Source organism: Podarcis gaigeae, assembly GCF_964106915.1.
Source record: "Podarcis gaigeae genome assembly, chromosome: 5".
In the NCBI taxonomy this organism is placed as follows: Eukaryota; Metazoa; Chordata; class Lepidosauria; order Squamata; family Lacertidae; genus Podarcis; species Podarcis gaigeae.
In genome coordinates, this window is record NC_139681.1 from 35,914,427 (window position 1) to 35,935,214 (window position 20,788).

The 20,788-nt window shown below is 43.1% G+C and overlaps 1 protein-coding gene across 11 annotated transcripts in view; it reads right to left on the reverse strand.

The window, feature by feature from the left end:
* The window catches only part of SGMS1 (sphingomyelin synthase 1), a 71,255-nt gene that overhangs the window by 26,652 nt on the left and 23,815 nt on the right, over nt 1–20,788 (reverse strand). For 8 of the 11 annotated variants that reach the window (XM_083740738.1, XM_083740740.1, XM_083740744.1 and 5 more), the window contains exons 2-3: nt 11,927–11,985; nt 2,139–2,210 (exon numbers count right to left, since the gene is read on the reverse strand). The gene's annotated coding sequence lies outside the window, so the exon portion shown is untranslated. The remainder of the gene's footprint in view (nt 1–2,138; nt 2,211–11,926; nt 11,986–20,788) is intronic. The other 3 variants (XM_083740737.1, XM_083740745.1, XM_083740736.1) reach the window with 1 other exon arrangement.

A 20,788-nucleotide genomic window follows, 5' to 3' on the forward strand; every position in this document is an offset into this window, starting at 1 on the left:
AAGAATTGCCATCTACATCACCAACGCAGAACATGTGTTATGTGGACTATGGACAGGACAAAGGTCAAAAGATTAGCCCAAAGATTTATATTCTCCCCTAGAGTTTATGTTCTAAGAATAATGCTGGTCATTGACCATAACAAAGAGATTGATTGATGAAGGCAGAAAGATTAGCAAATTCTACATATGATATAAGCTTCTTTGCACTATGAACCTCAAAAGCATGGGGTACATTCTGCAATCTCGTATCAGATATAGATCTCAGAGTGGTTCCTTACAGTTCATGGGCCAGCTCAGGTGTAGCCAACATAGTGCTGAACTACAATATTCCTGATTTGCCATGCTGGCTGAGACAGTAGCATTATAGCTTAACAGCAACCTTGCTTTAAATATACTATTCCCTCTTATTTTCTTTCCATGAAAAAGAAAATAAGAGGGAATAGTAGAAGATTAGCCACATCCACACAGTCAAAAAATAATCTATGGAAGTAAACTGTAAAGTGGCAAACTTGTTTCAGGACCTGCAGGAGTATCAGCGGGGGGGGGGGGGGGGGGAGAGAAAAAAACCTCAACAACTTTGCTGAAGCCTCCCTCGTAGAAGCTCAACAAATGTGGGTGTTCCTCTCCCCAAAAAGCTCAACAACCTTGGTAAAGGCTCCCCTAAGAAAGCTCAATCAATGGGTAGATCATTGCCACTTTTTTATAGTGGGAGTAGATCGCAGTCTCTTGGAAGCTGGACATCCCTGCTATATGAAGCAGGTGAGAACCTTTACAAAAAAAGATTGTCAGCCACTAGAATACATATTTGGGAAGCTATTCAAAACAATGCACAAAATATTTATTTAGCACATTTATATACCTCCCTTCATAATGCAAATGTCAGGACCGTTAAAATATGAATTGAAACTTGCAGGAAAATCTTATATCCCACATTGTTAGTCAAGCTGATGTTACTTCATGTGCTCACTTTTAGTACTGTAGCCTGTGTTTGCACACAGACACACACACAAACACAGATGTCTGTATGTGGGAGAGATTTGATGGTGCTTGCAAAAGTACATGGGAGAGGTGAAAGAATGCAAGAGATTTTACCTTCAGGGATGACTGATGCAGTACAGTGATAACTGCAAGTTGTTGGGGTTTTTTTAAAAAAAAAGTTACTAGCATTTCTCAGGAATGTAAGCTTTCTTGTTTTGTGAAAATCCAGAGATCCCCTCCCTCTATCTAGACTTTACAACAAAACACATTTCACATGCTTTTTTTTTAAAAAAAAAAAACACAAAAAAAACTTGGCTTCAAAGTTTCCCCAGATATTGCAAATGAAAGGATCACTTACACTTGAACCAAACTACATTGCAATTTTGCTTTCAAAGTATTTGTAAAAACAAACCGGATAGTATGAACTTTGAAGGTGAAAAAAAAATACAGTCGTACCTTGGTTTTCAAACGCCTTGTGAGTCAAAACATTTTGGCTACCAAACATCGCAAACCCAGAAGTGACTGTTCCAGTTTCCAAACTATTTTTGGACCTCAGACATCCAACAGGGCTTGTGCGGCTTCTGATGGGCTGCAGGAGTTTCCTGCAGCCCATCAGAAGCTGTGCTTTGGTTTTTGAACATTTTGGAAGTCGAATGGACCTCCAAGGTATGACTGTATATTCTAAATGAACACTAAAAAAACCCAAACTACTATAAAATGTGCGAAATAGCCAGATTAAGATTTGAACTTTGCAAGGTGCTTTTAGACAACTCTTACATAGTACTAATACATCTATCTATACTATTTCCTAAACTGGCTACTGTAACACCCTAGCAGGAACAAATTTAACATCTTAAGTATACAACATCAGAGTTCTCTTCCATGCAATTAAAGCTTTTTATTTTATCATGAACAGTACAAACAAGTATTTGAAACAAATATTTAATCAGATGTCACACATGTTGGGGGAAAACCTCTTCTTAATTCTTAATTCAGAAATATGGCCTCTGAAAGAATCTACTCAACTGTGCAGATAGTTGGTGACTTGAAACTGGGCTAAGAAGACATGCCTGCACGAATTAAACAGCACCAGTCTTTTTCTCTCTTTTTCTCTCTTTACACATATACGTTTTAAAAATAAAGAAATGGAACTGCCTTACCTATCTTGCTCCTTGAAGTCATAGTGTCACCCATCCTTTCAATTTGTTGCTGTCTTGCCTTTCATTTGTCTCCTACCAAGCAAGAAGAACTTTTTCACTAATTTCTCACTCAATGACATTGTTTCATATATATTTTTTCTTACATACATTCTATAAACCAGGAAATACAAATTTAATTTTGCAAACATGTTTGGTTGCTGCTGTAATTCTCCTCATATACCCCACCCGCACACAATCTTGAGGATTGGACAAAAGTCCAATGTATATTTTTTGGTCTCATTTTTATTCCTGGGCAGCACTACAAATGTCCTCTTTCCCAATCCAATACTTATTTGGAACTCACATGGCAGCATTCCTGTGCCTCTGTGCCAGTTGCTGTGATGATAGGAGGCAAAGGGGAGTTAAAACAGTATCTGTGCCAAATTTCAACTACCTCAATCAATCACTTTTCAGCGAGTGAATGAAGATCAAGCTTCATCACATAGAGACACTTGAAAGTCAATGTTCACAAACAATTCCAGCTACTTAACATAGGTAAAATACAACTGTAATTGCAGTGCAGTTAAGGAAAATTCATTTAACTCATCAGAAAACAAAATACAGTGGTACCTCGGGTTACAGACGCTGCTAACCCAGAAATAGTACCTCGGGTTAAGAACTTTGCTTCAGGATGAGAACAGAAATCTTGCGGCGGCGGCACAGCGGCAGCAAGAAGCCCATTAACTAAAGTGGTACCTCAGGTTAAAGACAATTTCAGGTTAAGAACAGACCTCCAGAACGAATTAAGTTCTTAACCTGAGGTACCACTGTACTTTACTGAAACTACAACATCTCATTATCATATATCTGCACACGCATATATCTAGCAAGAGCCAGACAAAGCACTTGTAGGCGGCCAGCCCAAGGTCTGAGGTGAAAATTCCTTGCTTGATTGTCCTGTCCCTTGTTTGCAAGCCAAACAAGTACATTCTTTGATCTACTGAGATACAGGGCCCCAGAATGCAACAAGACCAACCTTATACATTTTGAGAAGAATGTAGCTATGCTGGAAGAATTTGACCAGCTTCCAGGAACAGAAACAGATGCTGTTTCAAACTAAAAACAGCAGGAACAGGCGCACACATTGCTACACAAGTGTGGAGTGGTGGTCAGAGTGCTAGATTTCGGGGTGGGAAAACCCAGATTAAAGAGCTTTACTCAGCTGCAATATTCACAGAATGTCTAGGGCAAGTCACTGTTCTCTCTGCTTTATCCCACCTCTCTGGGATAAAGATCCTTGAATCAGCTGGCTATATATAATAAAAAAATGGTCACCCATTCTGATTTTATTTGAGATGCCTATTCTCAGCAGCACATTTCTCAACAATTGCACACTATGAATCGGGTTGTTACTTTTATTGGTTTCTAAAGATACAGAATAAGGATTTCTGCAAGTCACCTAAGAGAATGTGGAGCCTTTCAAATTCAGCTGTCTTCAGTGGTTTGGAACAAGATCAGATCAGTGATCTTCTTGCATGATAGGCTACCAATAACTGCACAGGGCATACCATGTAAGTTATATGCATAGAGTTTCTCTTATACTCTCCATCTTCATGCTGTTAACAAACCAGGAAAATAAGCCAAGACAGACATACAGACATTAAGCCAGGGTTCCCTGTTTGGATGCAATAGGGAACGGCGGCTTAATACAAACTAGAAGGGGTGAGGTATAGGAGCACTCAGCCCAAACATTAAATAGTGTGTGTGTGTGTGTGTGTGTGTGTGTGTGTGTGTGTGTGTAAAACCTGCAGGACTGCAGCTAACTTGCGTATTATTTTATAAATTGTTTAACAAAGGACAAATGCCAAGTTTTAGTGGGTGGGGTATGCATGTGCGTACTTTACAATAGTCTGATCTAGAATTGTAAAAACTCTAGAAGGTGTTTGACTGATTACATGCACAGTAACCACAGTTTGGGTCTCTCTTTAAAAAAACAAACCAAAAAAAACCCCTCTTCAATCTTTTCAGCATTTCTGCCATCTTTAACAGTAAGAACTAGAAACTTTAAATAAACACATAGCAGATGGTATTCTTGGAAGGGTCTGACCAAAAAAAAAATAATGCATAAGGGGCTGTATTGCAGTCACTTTCCTACATGCAGCCTGCCTCAGCCTTCTTAAGCCAAAAGGGTGTTTCCCCAAATGCTTTGCTGTGACAACAGCTCCAAAACAAAAACTGTTGAATTGTACAGCCATGAATAATTTGCAATATTCAACAGCAACAGTTTCAGTTCTTCCCCGAAATGAATCATAACATAATACTTTCAAGTCAGTCATTTCCATGTCAGTATCCGTTGCCATAGTGGCAGACAAATGCCACCTTTATTACCTTACCCAAAACCTTATGATGAAGCAGTGTGCTTTTACAAATACACCTTCTAAAGTTGCATCAAAAACACTGAGCAGGTCTCCACACAAGCTATTAAATATGCTCATTTTGAGAAAGGTTTGTTAAGATGCATGTTAATCAAGTACAATAAATCCCAAGAGATAGATGTGTTTTCCTCTGCTGTCCTTGGCAATTATCCAAGTTCTTTAAAAACACATGAAAAAACCTCCAGAAAGAGTTGTGATCATTTTCCAAGACAACTCAAGGCTTAGAAAATGTGTTCCTCCCATGCACAACAGATCTTGCATCTTCTAAAACAACTTTCCTGCTGGCCCCTCCAAACACCCCACCTTCCAACTGGTTACTGGCGTGTAGAAACGGGAGCACCTCTTCATCACTCTAGTGTTTTGCTATACTGTATACTAAGGAGAAAGGCACTTTGGGTGTCATAGTTCATACATATCAAGGGCATTTGTGCCAGTGTGCTGGAAATGGAGGAAGGGGATAGATCTTCCTTCCCTATATATCACCAGGGTGGGGAGGGGAGAGAGAGAAAGGTGGGCAGGGAATTTAATCTGAGACTGAAATAAACCAGAGAACTTGTAAGGCTCACCTCCACCATCAGGTAGGCTTTTTTAGCAGCCATCAAAGTTATTCTCAAAGTTCTTGACCTGGGAGAACTTTGCCAGCAATCTCCAGTGATTTCCTTGAAACTTGGTAGTCCAAGTGCCATCAAATATTTCTGTTAACCAACAACTTAACTGCAGGCTTAGCCACATTATTTATTTATTAAAAGTACATCCTGCCCTTCCAACAGCATGCTCACAGACAGCTTAGCAAAACTGTGAAAAGGAATTACACAGACGAGTATCAAATTAATAAAATTCACAATATCTACTTCTTCAAGAAGGGATGACAAACTGAAGGCTATTCCTCTCCTATTAGTTACTGGTAGACCTGTAGCTACACCAGGAATTGAGAGCTTTATTGATTTGAGTACTCCTGGAACTGAAAAATGTGGTTTTCAACAAGGGTGAAGAGATGATCACACTATGGATAGTGGCAGTTAAAGAAAGCAAACATATATATATCACGTGTTACGGGGCAGTTTGCCAACTTTGTTGTATTGCAGAACACACTGCTAGTTGTTTGGGTTCTCAGCACATTTTTCAGCTCCAGGAATACTCCAAACAATAGGAATCAAAAGTAAATAAATGTTAACAGCATAGGATCAAAACAATTGGTGTGAGCCGCAGATCTTACAAGCTTTACGACAATGCTGAAGTGAAGAACTAAATCAAATTCAGTGTTGCCTGTGGTACCCAAGGGTCATCTAGTCCAGCCCCCTGAAATGCAGGAATCTCGACTCAAATATCCATGACAGGTGGCTTAGAAACCTCCATGGAAGGAAAGTCTACCACCTCCCAAGGGAGACTCAGAATCTGAACATTTGAGAACTTCCTAGCCAGGGAACTGAAAAACAATAATTGGCATCAAAACACAGTTTGGCCTCTTTTTCACTATGTTGAGCAGAATACCCCCAAAAAAGTTACAAAACTGAGTTAGAACATGGTATGTACTAAGCAAGTGTAATCCAGAGTGTTATTATAAATAAAAATTACTAAAGAGGATCAGGATTGGGTATTGCTCAGGCTCAGTATGCCCAAAGCTAAATATGAGGTTCATGAGCTTGAAGGTGTCCCTTGGAAACCCAGGTCCCAAGCCATTCAGAACTTCATTGCTTACTGCATGCACTTTGAATTATTCCTGAGGTAGACTAGAGGCCTTTGATCTGCAATTAACTTGGCCTATGGGTTTCAACAGAACTTCACTGTGATTACAGTGGTGTCCCGCAAGACGGAAAACCCGCTAGACGAAAGGGTTTTCCATTTTGGAGGCGCTTCGCAAAACGAATTTCCCTATGGGCTTGCTTCGCAAGACGAAAATGTATTGCGAGTTCCTGCGGGTTTTTTCCCCTCCCCCCCTTTTCCTAAGCCGCTAAGCCGCTTATCAGCTGATCCGCTGATAAGCCGCTTAACAGCTGATCGCTAAAAGCCGCTAAACCGCTAATAGCGCTAATCTGCTAAGCTGTCAATGGGTTTGCTTCGCAAGACGGAAAAACCGCTATACGAAGAGCCTCACGGAACGGATTAATTTCGTCTTGCGAGGTACCACTGTAACTTCCACTGGATCAGAACCAAAGTCAATTTCTGTAATTTCACTACTGTTGCTAGCACCAAATCATAAAGGTCAATAACCAGTTCCATCTTCACCAACAGAAAGGTGAGAGAAGATGTGATCTTATGAAAGAGTCCAAATTTCTAAACACTGGCCACAATCCAGAGCACATGCTGGACTTTCTCGCTGCCAGCTGTGAAAGAGAAAGAACCTGATGTACTCAGAGCTGTTTATCATAGGTGTCACTGGAAGTCCTATAATCTAAGGCATTGCTCTGAACTACTGATGTGCAAGATAAATTTGTTAATAAACTAGTAGTACTTATCAACTTTCCAGGAGCAACAAGAGCTTGGGCTCTTTTTTTGTGGAAAGAAGAGCTCATTTTGTTTAGCATGACTTTCCTAGAATGACTTGCTACTCCAAGCAGTTCAATAATCCAGTAAGTCTGTGCTTACCAGGAATGAGATAGATAGCATGATGTGGTTTGACGGGAGAAATCCAATTATTTTTTCAAAGGCTTAAGTAACCAAGATGCAACACTATTACCAGTTCAGTGGAAAACTCATAGTGAAAATGCATCTACATCACAAATACTATACCTTGTCCAGTTAAAATTACTCTGCCTTCAACAGAATAAATTCTACCCTCTGTCAGTATTGCTACACTCTTAATACAGCACATGTCCAGAAACAGGTTTCATTACTGTTGGGTTGAAATAACGACAGACAGGTAGCGAGTGTCATCTGTGAGGCACCTCTCGAGCAAGTCTCAAGGAGTCTCTTTTATTGAATATTACAGCATTGCCATGTATGTGCTTGTTGCTGATTGGTTAACACAAATACAATACAAGGGTTGCATATAAGCATTAATCACCAATAGATTAAAGGCTGGGAAAGGGAACACAGAATTGGACAGGCGTGAAAACCTCCTTATTGAACTTTTACTAGTGATTGATATAGCATTCATCCGTAGATGTGGTCAACTATGCATTAAGAACGGGTCAGGTACAATGTTTTCCTGAACTCAATGTGAACTGAACATTCTAAGGTGGTGAGTCAATGTCTTAGTATTAGAATGGTTTGTGCAGCATTATGTACAGAAGTGAAGCTTAGGAGCAAGACTTCCCATCAGGCCACAGTCATGTGCAAGACTTCCCATCAGGCCACAGTCATGTGTAGAATCATAGCATCCCATCACATTACATTGGCCCATTTATTAGGTTCGAAACAGCATGCAATGGAGTTTTTATTTACTTTGTGATTACACTGTCTTTGCAACTTACTACTGTCATGTCCTCTTTGCAACTCTTGAACTGCCAGGATTTCAACAGAAACTGAAAGGGCACTTTATGAACTGTAATATATAACAAGTCAAGAACTGTATGTTACTCTGAACGAGACTGCAATGTTCACTGGGAAATTATATGCAATACTATCAAGAGAATAGCAGCAAGCAATAATACAGTTGTACCTTGGATCCTGAACGCCTTGCAAGTTGAACGTTTTGGCTCCCAAACGCCACAAACCCGGAAGTGAGTGTTCCATTTTGCTAACGTTCTTTGGAACCCAAACATCCGACGGGGCTTCCACGACTTCCAACTGGCCGCAGGAGTTTCCTGTAGCCAATCTGAAGCCGTGCCTTGGTTTCTGAACATTCTGGACTTCTGGAATGGATTCCGTTCAACTTCCGAGGTAAAACTGTATGCCGAGTATGAAAAATTACCATCATACCCACTTCACCACTGTTTAACTCACTAGTGGAATTCTAAAATTGTGAAATTGGCAAAGAGTCCCAAAAAGGCACAATGCACCATTTAAAATTGGAGGGTGGTATGAGAGGGTGGGGTCAGGAACTTATCTTAATATAAACTGCACAGGCAGGGGTGTGGGAGGCAAACCTCCCTTTCTCTTAAGGAATGATCAATTCCTCAGTAAGTATGGCAAAATAAAAATTCAAAAACATGGAGGGAAAGCTCCAATCCTTCAGGTAGCAAGGCCTGATTAATAGTTGCTAAAATAGGTTATATTATGGTTTATTTTTATGCTGCTTTTTGACCCACCGACCCCCCAAATAGTGAATATATTAATACAGAATAAATATGCAGTAAAAATACAACACATACAGTAAATCAAAACAATGTACGACAGCAACATCACAAAATACCTGCCAGCCACACTGGGTCGGAGTTTGTAAGCTGCATTCATGCTCTCACTACAGATACAGCTCCCCTGCATAACTTTCTCCCATAAACCAAGTTAACCCATATCCCTCCCACCCCATGGCTCAGCTGCCACAACCTCTCACCTAGAAGCAAGCCCATCTACAACAAATTGCCCAGGAAGAGTGCCCTCACTCTCATCATGCCACAAAAAAGTGGGAAAACCCTTTCAGTGTTTCACCCTTCAAGACCATCCCATTAGCGCTGGCCTGCCAGCACTAACCCACCACCAACAGAGGCTTTCCCATTGGAAGCCAGCTACGGTTGTAGCAAAATTCATGCTCTTTACTGGCAGGTCTAGCTAGCCAAACTTTCTGTTTCCACTGACAGGCTGCAACAGAAAAGGGCTGGGGAGGCTAAGGTTGCTATCCTAGCCTCCTAGCGAGCATCAGTCATGTTATGGCTACCCGCTTCCTCTCTGATCTAGTGGTGGCTTGACTCAAGAGGGAATGGAAATCTTCATCAACCAATAGATCTTGGGAAGAAGTAGGCTCCTACTGGATGAGAAGAGACACTACCCATTGTGGAGTGCTGTCTGGTACAAGCAGAAATTAATGTACACTGCAGATACCCTTTCTGACATAGGCTGTCTTACAAACCTATGTACATGGAGGTCTAACCCTTCAAATAATTTCATATGGTATGCTCGGCTCTATGAAGAAGTGACAGTTTTTCAAATATTTGGTTCATTGCACCCAACTGGCATATTCCTACACTAAAAAAAGAACCAATGTTACATTTATGTTAACACTCAATATTTTTCTTTCGCAGCAAGTATTATATCCCTGACTGCACAAGGAGACTTGTCTATTTATCTGAACCAGAATGCATCACTTATTCATCATAATCTTTTTTATTATGTACCTAAGGATACATTGTCTTTATTCTAGAGACACAGAAGAATAACTAGGACAAATTATTCCATATCAGTGACAAACTCTTTTTCCAACCTGCTCTAAACCTCTGGCTGGAGCTAGCAGGATCAACATTCATCATTTCTGAATTAAGTACACCAACTGAATTTGGGGTGTGTGAGGTGTTATTTTTTATTTGGTTTTTGTATTAATTTTCCACTATACATTTTGTAGGGTCCATAGATGTGTAATTCTCTTCTACTTGTACCATTATCTGACAACTGATCTTGGAAGCTGTACTTGATGTTTTATTACAGTATTTTTAAAAGCAGATCTCAAAAAAATAATATCCTTATATTTATTCTCATAAGGCTAGGTAAGAAAGCGTTTTTATTTTTTTTGCATGAACATCCTACAGTGCTCTCACAGTCATCATAGAATGAACTACTGAAGAAACCCTGTGGCAGACAAACAGCAATACAATCCCAAATGCACCATTACAAACCGGGGGGAAACCAAGCAAGGTGGTTTCTGCTGCATCTGGTCTAAAACTAATTCCTCTTCTCTTACCCTACATTTTTTCCCTCCCAATATTGCCTCAAGTATTTTTCTTAGATGTGTTAAAATATTCAGAACAGGAATATTCCTCCAAGCGAAACGCAAATTACTTATTTCTCAAACCCTTAATTAAAACGTGTTGTAAGAAAATCAGCATTTAAGTAAAGGGTGGGGGGACTGCATGAATGCCTCTGCCTCACAGCATGGGATGGGAACACATGGGAGTCTTGGCCCTTCCAAATCCAATCTGTGTACAGTGCAAGTCTGCGTGGGGAGCACATAGAAAAACACACAAACCTCCTAGCAGAACAAATGACATTTTATCTGTGTAAAGTGATTGATTCAAAACGTTAATAAGCAAAGTTACAAGCATGGCGATCTCCTGGTGCTGTTGGAAACCAACACCCATCAGTCCCAGCCAGTGGCAAAGCTGCATGCTCCGGCAGCTGGGGTGGAGAGCAGGCGGGGACGTGGCTGGCGCACATTCCAGGGGCGTTATGTGCATCCCGGGGGCATGGCGCGCTGCCTGGCACGACGGGGGGGGTGCACGGTGCGTTTGGGGGCGGCCATGACGGAATCCCCTCCCCCATGCTGCCAGGGGCGATGCTCTCCCCCTGCCTCCCCATTCCTCTGCCAGTGGTCCCAGCAATGCATAGGGATGATAGGAATTGTAGGCCACCGAGGCCAGAAAGGCATCACATTGATTACTCTGATCTAGAGGGTAGGAACATTAAAATAAGAGGTGGAGGTCACACTGAAACATCCACACTTTGACTCTTTTACAGTCAATACATCTAAATTTGACTTAGTATATGAAAGAGCAGCTATATAATCTGTTACATCATGTGGGCAACAACACTGGAGAGAGCAGGGTGCTCATTGTTAATGAAACCTCTTTCAGCAATGGGCTTTCATTAAGATCCAAAATTCCTATTTTGCTCAGTTGTTATACAAGTTGTCAGTTTTTTGGTCTTCTGAAATTACGGTTTTATGTGCTCCAACTATAACCACAAAGGGATTGTCTGCAGTTGTTGGTTTTTAGCCTTTTTAAACTATTTGTATATTTATGTGTTGCCCAATTAATTCAAGGGCAGCTTTTAAGTAATCAAAATATTTTAAATTTAATTTACTTAACTGACTGATCAGTGAAAAGCTTTACAGGAGTAGAAAATGTACACTTGCATAATAATAGCTAAGCAATTTAACAATACCAAGCAAAAAAAAATGAAAAACAAGTTGTGAATAAGTATAATAGAGGGGCTGACAAAACCACAAATCCCCCTTCAGGCAGGCTGGGGGCCTTGGGCCAGTCACTATTTTTCAGCCTAATCTGCCTAACAAAATGGGGAGGGGGGAGGCAGAGAATACTATTGATGCTGTCCTGAGCGTCTTCAAAGGAAGGTATAAATGCAGCAAACAAATTTGTAATTTTTAATCACTTTTTTCCCCAAAGGCTATGCAAATTTTAAAAAAACCATTAACAACATAGGTGAAAAGCACCTTAAGAAACCACTCATTACACGGACTGTCCCAGAATAATCATTGACATAGTTTCACATAAGTGCATTCTATTTTCTAAATTGAACAAACTCAACAGAATAGTGGGAATTTACCATCATAATGCAATTTTCCATCTGAGATTAATCTTCTTCTTAGCTTCAAACGTCTCTTTCTAGAAAGAGAGAGAGAGAGAGAGAATGAGTAAGCCTATAGTTCTTTTTTAATATTTCAGATAATTATAGCTTTCAGAGTGAATGCATTCCCCATTGCTTAGTTTCTCATTCTTGAACACTGGATACACAAAAGGGGGTTATCATCATTACCTATCCCATGCACACAATACTTTTGCTGCAGCTTGGCTTCCCAAACTATGCATGTGAAACAACACTCAAGGGTGTGTGCATTCTTCCCTGCAGGCAGCTTATCTTTGTGTAAAAAAAAAAAACCAAACAAAAAACCTCCTGAAGGGGTCCTAGATTCAGGCATGATATTGCTCAAATATTCTCAAACTATTATTTCTCCCATGCCTTGTGCACTGTAACCAACCATATTAATTACATACATTAACAGGCTAAAGCATTATTTTTCTTTACGGCCAGCAGGTTTCTTTGCCAGGTTTTTCTGATGCTGAAAGCATGGGCATAGGGAAGAGGGGGTAGCTGCCCCCCATTCAAGTAAATAAATAAAAATGCTTAACTAACTGGCCAACTGCATCACAGATGAGTCGGTTCTGCCCACCAAAACATAAAGCCTGCCTCCCCCCCCCCCATTAAATCCTGGCTACGCCAATGCACTTAAGTACCAGATTTAGTTACACTTTAACTAGGAATAACTTAGAAATTTTACTTATGATGCCTACGACACAGATGAAATCCAGTGTAACTTTGGATTTTGCCCTCAAATGAAGCATCGTCAATGTGCTTTATAGCCATAATTTTACTGTTATTTCTTACTGTGAATAATGACTTGGAAAGCATGTTGATAACTTCTAAAACAAACTAGTTCCCTCCGCCATCAAAAGCTGTGCAGTATGTGCAGTAGGAAACAGCAACGGATACTGATATTATGGGTAATGTTATTTTTGGTCTCAGAGCATAATTGATTGCTATGTTAGGGATCAGGAAGGATTTTGCACATTTTTCCGATCTGGTGGCTGACTCAGGCAAGAAAGGAAATGTTGACCTTTCTGTGCAGCATGAAGGATTGTTATATCCCTGCCTGAGTCACAGGAGAACCATTTTACTGTGCATACCTATCCTCCTAGCATCCAAAGCAATCAGTACTTTATGCTAATGTGACAAGCCCAATTAACAGGAAACAAATAGTAAGCCAACGGTATTATCATGCTCAACAGAATGGGGCCCCCAACAGTCATTTGATTCAGCTGTACATAGAGAAACTGCTGTCCTTGCCACCATTACAAATCCACACCATGTTCCACAGAAAGATACAATATGAATTATTGGGAAATATAATGGGGAAAGTCCACATTTCATGGATTTAAATAAAAGACTGCAACTACACATGTGTTCCTATGGGAACACACCACTATCTTCCATATTTTGGAGCAGTGGCATCTAATACCACATGTCCTATGAGTAGCGCAGGCATTAAGCACTCGCCTTTTCCATCTTGAGTTACATTAACAATGCAATTTTAATCATGTCTACTTAGAAGAAAATCCTACTGAATTCAACAGATAAGTGGGGTTAGCACTTGAAGCCTAATCTATCTTCTTGACCTTGAGCTCTTGTATCATAAACCTAGCCAACCCAAGGAAATTTTGAAGTTAAATGTTAAAGAGTTAAATCTAACTCCTTTCAATGTTCAATCTACCCAATCCTAAAATCTGTGACCCAAGCTTTGGTACTGATTGTGAAGATTCTCTATCTAGGCAAAGTCCATTATATAATTTCAGTAATCTTTCATACTAACCCACATTAGCTTGGCACATTCTCCAGGGTATCTTGGGTCATGTGTTACATACTGTTCCCTTTTCCAGTTAATAAATTAAGGCACATACACACAAAAATCGTATAGACCATGCAACAGCATTCTGCCTATTTGTTGTGAATTGGGGATGGCTGAAGATCTCCAATTAGCTGATAGTAACGCCATCCTTATTCCAAAATCAGTGGTTAATACCATTTCCTACTGCTCCTTCCCAGTTTAAGGCCCTATACAAAGAAAGCCAGTCTTCCTCCCTTATGTTGACCTCTACAGTCCTAATAGGAGTGTTGGCCATTCTCATCATGTACAGTGATACCTCGGGTTAAGAACTTAATTCGTTCTGGAGGTCCGTTCTTAACCTGAAACTGTTCTTAACCTGAGGTACCACTCCCGCTACTGCCGCACCGCCATGCAATTTCTGTTCTCATCCTGAAGCAAAGTTCTTAACCCAAGATACTATTTCTGGGTTAGTGGAGTCTGTAACCTGAAGCGTCTGTAAGTCGAGGTACCACTGTACGCAGCATGGCAAAGCATCTTCACCCCGGTGCATCCGTCTCATGAAGGTAAGGCAGCTGGCAGTGGGTGGGTGGCGGGTCAAGTCGGCCTGGCCAGGTTGGGGGGTGCCGTGTGACATCATGCACATGCAATGCCCCCCCAAATGTTGGAGGGACCTCTGCATATATCTGTTTACACTTCCATTCTTGCAGCTGTCAAATAATCATAGAATAGTAGATTTGGAGGGGGCCCAAGGGTCATCTAGTCCAACCCCCTGAAATGCAGGGTACTGACAGGTGGCCATCCAGCCTCTGCTTAAAAACCTTCAATGAAGGAGAAACCACCACCTCTCATAGGAGTCTTTTCAACTGTCAAAGTTCTTCCTGTTTAGTCAGAATCTCCTTACTCGTTACTTGAATCCACTAGTCATCTTCACGTTTGATTAGCATTCCCTCAATACATTAATCCAAGTTGTTTATAAATATGTTGAACAACAGCGAGACCAGGGTAGAATCCTGCAGCACCCCACCTGTCACCTTTCCCCCAGAATGATGAGGAGACCCTAGTGAGCACTTTCAGGCAAATTCTTTATTACCGTATTTTTCGGCCTGAGCTTCCCCCGACCCCAGCCCCCAGAACAGGCAGCTCTCCACAAGCCATGGGAGAGCTGTGCAACTTCGTGCAGCCATCCCACGGCTTGCAGAGAGCTGCGCGAAGACCGAAACCTGGGGGGCGCTGAGCTCAGCGCGCCCCCAGGCTTCGGGGTGCAGGCAGCTCTCCCACGGCTTGCGTATAGCTTCCTGAAGCCTGGAGAGCGAGAGGGGTCGGTGCGCACCGACCCCTCTCGCTCTCCAGGCTTCAGCAAAAGCCTGCATACGCCCCATAGGACGCACACACATTTCCCCTTCATTTTTAGAGGGGAAAAAGTGTGTCCTATAGGGCAAAAAATACGGTGTTTCTTTTTTCCCCCCTCACCTGTACTGTGTTCCCTCTGTTTCCTGCAAGTATTTTGTTCTAGCTTTGCCTTTCTTAGCATTCCTCTCTCTTCTGAGTGTCAGTACAGTACAAGGTGAACTTTTCGTCACTGTTACAGTTAGTACATTGTTTCTGTCTAATCAAGCATCATCTCACTTTCTACGACAAGACCGAATAAGCTCACATTAACCTGCTATCCTCTGCATAAGAAATAATTCAAAATAGAAAGCAATTCCCTTTCCTTACCAAAGGACTGCAAGTTTCCTTTTGCTGTGATAGAAACCTACTTTTAAAATATTTGCCATTTCCCTGCAACCATCAGGATGTAGCACAAGTAATTTAATATATTTGTATCTGTATATGAACTGAATACTTATTTGATTGCTATACTGTACTAAATATCCAAAAACCTCACCCAAATATCAAGCTATAAAAGCCAGCAAATGGGGGGGGGGGGAGTAACCTGACATTGCTCTGGCATACAATTATGTCGAAATTCAAAGCAATCATCAGACAAAAAATTAATATAAACATTATGAATCACAGCGTTGTTCTGTGCGAACCTCGCGTATCTATCAGCCTGGGGGTCCTTGCAACAGGAATCTCATCTGCAATATCAACAGTTGGGAATATAGGTGTGGTGTTACCGCACAGGGAAATTAATCTGGTTCAAACAGGGTCAACATTTCCTTGCTTAAAACAAAGTACTTCACATGGAAATATAATTGTACCTGAAAGAATTATACATGAAATATTCCAGAAGTAAGATTCTAGCTCAAATGTTTGGGTTTTTTTGTTTTTTAAAGGAACTGTTGCCTAAACTATGGGAAGTGACAACTGTCAATTTAGCAAGTGAATGGCCTTTTTAAAAGTGAATATAAAGGGGTGAAGGATTCGGGTGGCGCTGTGGGTTAAACCACAGAGCCTAGGACTTGTTGATCAGAAGGTCGGCGGTTCGAATCCCTGCAACGGGGTGAGCTCCCATTGTTCAGTCCCTGCTCCTGCCAACCTAGCAGTTCAAAAGCACATCAAAGTGCAAGTAGATAAATAGGTACCGCTCTGGTGGGAAGGTAAATGGAGTTTCTGTGCGTTGTTCTGGTTCGCCAGAAGCGGCTTAGTCATGCTGGCCACATGACCCGGTAGCTGCACGCCGGCTCCCTCGGCCAATAAAGCGAAATGAGCACCGCAACCCCAGAGTCGGTCACGACTGGACCTAATCGTCAGGGGTTACCTTACCTTTACCTTATAAAGGGGTGCAAAAGAAGTTTGTGGTGTTTTTTTTAAAAAAGAACCTGGGCCTCTCTTGTCAGGTTTCTAAGGAACAAGCCTTCATTTGGAATTCAAGACAAATATCGTTTTTAAAAACACATTTTAAATTACAACCTTCTAATAACAGAAATCAGTCACTACCGGTTATTTTGTAATTTGTGAAACATTAAACAGCAAATGAGAATTAGATAGTTTCATTTTCAGAGATTGGCAGGAAAGTCCAACACTGTTGCATTTGATTTCATAAAAGGAAATTTATCTAAAATGACAGGGCTAATAAAAAAGTTAAAAGGGAAAGCCAATGGATTCAATTCTCTCCAGAACACTGTGGGTGGATCCAACTAAGTTTTTGTATGAGTAGAATGAGGTTCGCTCGTGCAATGGGACTTCCCCAGTCTCCCCCCCCCCAAAAAAAAAAAATCTGCTCTGGAGGGCTGGGGGGAAACCCAGAATAGGTTCAGGGGGTTTGGGGCATGAATTTCCACTTTTATATTTTAACACTATACTGAATTGTACCTTTGAGGATTAATCAAAAACGCATTCAAAGAAGCTGAGCTGGAATGCATACTGTCACATGAAGGGTTGGTTTTCATTAGAAGCATGGTAGGGAAGGGGTTAAGCCTCTCCTCCTGTGCACCGTGCTCTGGATGAATATTGCCTTCCCTGAACCTATGCTGAAGTTAGACAATATGTTAAATCATGTGGTTAGCAACCATGTAAGGGGATTTTGAAAAATACTAGGTACTAACTTTACGGATGCATCAACACTTTGTAGTTCAGCAAAAGGGAAATTACAGAGGAACATGATCAACGTTCATAAAAACCTTGCAAGGGTGTAGAGTCTAGACCAGGGGTCTGCAACCTTTAAGACAAAAAGAGCCACTTGGACCCGTTTCCGGGGGGGAAAAAAAACTGGGAGCCGCAAAACAAGCCAAATGTAAATAACCACACATTCTTCCCCTTCCCCCATTCTCTCTCTTTTCCCTGAGTCTATTTCAGATAGCAAAGAGGGGTATGGTTCCTCTCATATTCCTTTTTTCGCAAAGCACCATGTGCATAGAGGGCATTATACAAATTAATACATAGAAAAGTGTCTGTCCCTCCCTGCAGTTCAACTCCCTCTCTTTTTACTAACAGCACATATCCATTCCTTCTGCTGGTGCAACTTTCTCATCATTTCTACATAGCAGCATTTATAAACCAGTGCCAGAGAAACTGGGTGAAAGGAAGGTGAGAGGGAAGAGATATGAATATTTATGTGTGTATATGTATACACACACACACCTACACAATTACAGGTTTGAAGCCAACTTAAAATAAAAAGAGCTGGTAAGCAAAGAAATCTGTGGTGCTTTCCATGGGATCCGGGGACATGTCAGCTAATACTCTTCCCTTTCTTCTTCATTTGATTGTCTCTGCAGCAAATCTCGAGGGGGAAGGGAGAAGGGCAGGAATTGCATAGGCACGAGAGAATGGGGGAAATGGCGCATGCAGGATTTTGGTGCCTAACAGCCCCCCCCTCCCTCTGCAATTGCTCTCGTGCTCCCCCTCCTCTCCTGCTGGCTACCTCTGGACCCCCTCCTCATCACTGAGTAATTCACCCCTTCCTCCCTGACAGGGAGGGCAGGCCCATTTTGTGGTTCACCTCAGGTGCTCTCCCTCAACTCGGCGGCAACTCAGAAGCAAGGCACGGAAAAGGATCCAGAAGCACCCCCCCACACACAAACACACACAAAAACCCCGCCCCGCCATTTCCCTCAAGCGCGCTCTCTCTCTCCCTCACCTCAGGTGCCTCGCACACTGGGCTAAGGAGAGCGTGGCCTGGGTGGGCGGCTCTCGATGTCGCGCGGCGCCTAAGGGCGGGCGGGCTGCCGCAACGGCGAAAGCAAACGCGCCTGCATGTGGCAGGTGCCGGCGGTGGCAGTGGCAGCTGCGTCCACCTGAGGAGAGAACCGTCGCTGCGCCCTAGCACACCTTCCTGCCACCGCCCTCCTCTTCCTCCTCGCTCCCTGCACCATGAGGGAAGAGGCGCCGCCGTGAGCTGCTCGGCCGCTTCCTCATCGTCCTCCAGACGAGGCATCCCCCTCGCCGCCTGTCCTACCCCGGGGGAAGCTATGAGCCATGAAGCCGCCTGGCAGAACTTCCCTCCGGCGGCAGAAGCAGCAGCAGCAGCAGCCCTTCTGCGGCCGCCGCTGCCTCCTCCTTCATCCCAGCAGCCGCCACTTCTCGAGCTCCGCTGCCGCCGCCGCCTTGCTTTGCCCGGCTCGGCTGCCCAGCTCCATCCCCCTCCTCTTTCTGGCGCTTCTGCTTTTCTGCTCAGGGTCCCCGAGGACCTGCGGAGCCGCGGCAAAGGTGTAAAAGAGCCGCATGCGGCTCCGGAGCCGCGGGTTGCCGACCCCTGGTCTAGACGAAGCTTCTTTTTCCACCCATCCCTCAATATACTGAACCTCAGGCCATCCAATAAAGTCAAAAAAGTGGGAGATTCAGAACAGACAAAATGGACTTCTTCGCATTGTGCAAAAACTATGAAATTAGGCAACACAAGATGTGGTGATGGCCACTACCCTGGAGGCTTCTAAAGGGGATTGGACAAACTCATATCAATGATACGATGGCTATCTGCTACCTCCAGGATCAGAATGTGCCACTTTTTATTTATTTGTTCCTTTATGATCAATTTTAATTAAGGTTTTCCAACACACTATACAATAAGAAACTAACTAATCTAGAAAGAAATAATAGAGAACAATATATAAAAAAGGAAAGAAGGCAGGAGAGAGGGGGGGAAACAAAATAGTAACAACTGCCATAATAGTACTGATTCTAATAAACACGAAGTTATATATTTATGTACATAGGTCTCTATCATCATTTAATCTTAATCTTCCATCTACATACAGTGTTTCCTCCTCCTAGCTCCCACCTGGGAGGCTTCCCCCCTTTCTCAGCCTCATACCCGGAGAAAGACCATATACTTGAATACAACGCTGTCTTGCCTAAAGCCACCCAGAGAGTGCCAAGTCTTAAAATGGAGATGAGTACCCGTAGCTCAGCTGTGTGTTTTTAAACTAGAAGGGAACCCGCTGGATTTCATAGAATCATAGAATTGTAAAGTTGGAAGGGACCCTAAGAATCATGGAGTCCAATGCCTGGAATGCAGGAATATGCAGCTGTCCTGTACAGTGGTGCCTCGCAAGACGAAATTAATTCGTTCCGCAGGTTTTTTCGTCTTGCGAGTTTTTCGTCTTGCGAAGCACGGTTTCCCATAGGAATGCATTAAAAATCAATTAATGCGTTCCTATGGAAACCGCCTTCAGACCAGGTCTGGGACAGTCTGTCCCCCGACCTCTTCTGAAGGCTGGGGGGGGACAAGGGCTTTTCTTCCCACCCCCAGCATTTTAAAAAACCCCGGGCCAGCATTTTAAAATCGCCCCGGGACAGCGGAGGACTTCTCCGCTGTCCTGGGGCGATTTAAAAGCCCCCGGGAAGGCAGGCAGGGGGGACAAAGACTTTTGCCCCCCGCCAGCCTTCAGAAGAGGTCCTGGACCTCTTCTGAAGGCTGGCGGGGGGCGAAAGTCTTTGCTCCCCCGTGCCTGCCTTCCCGGGAGAGCGGACAGCTTTTGAAGGCAGGTGGAGGGGAGCAAAGACTTTCCGCTCTCCCGGGAAGGCAGGCATGGGGGAGCAAAGACTTTTGCCCACCGCCCGCCTTCAGAAGAGGTCCTGGACCTCTTCTGAAGGCGGGCGGGGGGCGAAAGTCTTTGCTCCCCTCTGCCTGCCTTCAAAAGCTGTCCGGGACAGCGGAGAAACATGCTGCGTTTCTCCGCTCTCCCGGGAAGGCAGGCAGGGGGGAGCAAAGACTTTCACCCCCCGCCCACCTTCAGAAGAGGTCCTGGATCTCTTCTGAAGGCCGGCGGGGGAGCAAAAGTCTTTGCTCCCCGCGCCTGCCTTCAAAAGCCGTCCAGGATAGCGGGAAGCGCTTCCCTGCTATCCCGGACTGCTTTTAAAATGCTGGCAGTGGGGAGCAAAGCCTTTCGGCCCCCGCCGGCCTTCCTGGACCTCTTCTGAAGGCCGGAGGGGGGGGAAGGCTTTGCTCCCCACCGCCAGCATTTAAAAGAGGTCCCCGGAGATTTCCCTATGGGCTTTCTTCTTGCGAAGCAAGCCCATAGGGAAATTCGTCTTGCGAAGTGCCTCAAAAAACGGAAAACCCTTTCGTCTTGCGGGTTTTTCGTCTTGCGAGGCATTCGTCTTGCGGGGCACCACTGTACTTGCAACCTTGGCATTAATCA